Below are 2,190 nucleotides of genomic sequence, written 5' to 3'. Positions count from 1 at the left end.
TAGAACGCTAACACATGTGCTTTTCCCATACCCCAAACCCACTCCTTGGAGATGGTTTGTATGGAGAGGCATTTTAGTGATCAGTGATTATAGAATCACAGGATATCATTCTGGAAACATAGTTACTTGATAATTTCTCATTCAAAATCTAAACTCGCTCTTAGGAAGAGCTGTTGTAGTAAATAGATCAATTGCTATTTTTATACTATCATCATAATAATCTAGAAGAAAAAGTCCCGTACTAAGCACTTTAAATACATTATATAATATGCAAAAAATATAGGCATGTAAAAACACGTGCACACACACTTTTCCAAGCCCCCCCAAAGATGTTGCTTTTGAAATATGCTCACTTATTATATCATCTTCCTGAATGAATAACTGGGAAATAGCTAAACTATTTGGCTTGAGAAACTGAATTCTTCCAAATGTGGATGTTTGAGTATAAGCCAACACTGTTAATTTTACTGGAATATCCAAATGCAAGTATCTGGATGTGAGTATATTAACAAGAATCATATTTCTATTTCAAATAGCTTAAATATTAGTTTGCAATATTATACATGTTTTAATACAAAACTATTATTACCAGTCTCTTTTATCTAAGCCACTGAACAAACCTTAGTATTCACAAATTGTCTTCATCTTCAGACTTCAAACAGTGACAGATAATGTCTGTCGTCTTTTAGCTGTCTGATACTACAGACATGCTACAGTGTGTACTGCAGGGGTTGTGTACCTCAAACTACATATTTTAAATTGCTTATTTATGTATATTTTGCTTTATTACAAAGAGGATTGGATGCAGCTTACAATCTTAGCAGATTGAACTGATGCAAATCTGCTTTGACCCCCATCTACCCCCACCACTAGCAATTACAAGCACATAGAAGTGTCGGATGAAAGATATTCAAAAAAACTCAAATATTTTTGCAATTTAAAGCCAATCTCAAAAAAAAAAGTCTACTCCCAAAGTATCAGCAAAGAGTAAAGAACAAAAATACAACAATAAGAGAGTGGTCTTACGCCACAGAGGTTTAAATTACTAATTTTTGAACCTGAAGCTAGAATTACTACAACACGATTGAAACTCAAAAGCCTTATGCTAAGTGAAAAAACACGACTCAAAAGGTTATGTACTGGGCTACTGGTTACAGATAGAATGGAATAGACTCATTTCTCTCTGCTCCTCCCTGGTAAATACAGCTGAAGACCCTGGACTAATTATAACACAATCGTAAGAGGACTCTGAAAGGTGGAAAGAAGAGAGCATACTGGGTGGGGAATGTCTGGTCCTGAGGAATGACATGATGGCAAGTTCTCTGTGTTTTTCTTTTCTTACTTTTTCTTTTCTTTTTTTAAATAAATATTTTATATATCCTGACTGGGCATTGGATTAATGTGTAATATGGAACACCAAACGGGCACATACCCAAAAAAGCCCAAAGAAAAACCTGATTTCTCAGCCAAAATGTGAGGAAAGGGGCAGCCTAGGATGATAGAAATTTTTTGACAAATAACTGCCCACCCCCAAGCAAACACCATGAGTGCCCCTCCCGACTCCCTTCCCCTGTGGGGTCAGTGGAGACTGAGTGAGGAGTCAGGACTTCTCACTGTTCTCCTGGTGGTGGCAGGGGCAGCCCTTCACCTTCTTAACTAGAGAGTTGGAGAATCTCGAAGAGAGGAAGAAGCAGGAGAAAGAGATTCTTTAAACTTACAGAGGAAGCCCTGGGCAGATCCTTGAGCAACCCACATGTGAAAATGACCCAAATGATCACACCTAAGGGATCAAGAACTGAACTGTAATGTGGAATAACACCCAGGTTTTCAGAGTGATATCTTAGTGGTATACTTCATAAAAGGAGTCGATTAGAATAGCACTGCAAAGGTGCACTGCAGAGGTTCTGAAAATTAAGTTGTCGTTGGATCCACAACCGTCAAAAGTAGGTCAAGACCTACAGGCTAAACCTACACAGGGTGACTACCTGCTAAAATCGAAGATTTAAATAGGAACCAGAATCTCCTAACATAATAGTCAAAATATCCAGGATACAATTGCTAATCACTAGTCACACCAAGAACCAGTAAAATTACCACCTGAATGGTAAAAGGTAGATGCTGGTGCCAAGATGACTCAGATGTAGGCAGTATCTCACAAGGATTTTAAAGCAGTTATCATAAAAATGCTTC

Source organism: Phocoena phocoena, chromosome X (genome assembly GCF_963924675.1).
Source record: "Phocoena phocoena chromosome X, mPhoPho1.1, whole genome shotgun sequence".
Classification (NCBI taxonomy): Eukaryota; Metazoa; Chordata; class Mammalia; order Artiodactyla; family Phocoenidae; genus Phocoena; species Phocoena phocoena.
The sequence above is the reverse complement of the archived record's forward strand: the minus strand, read 5'-3'. Positions refer to the sequence as shown.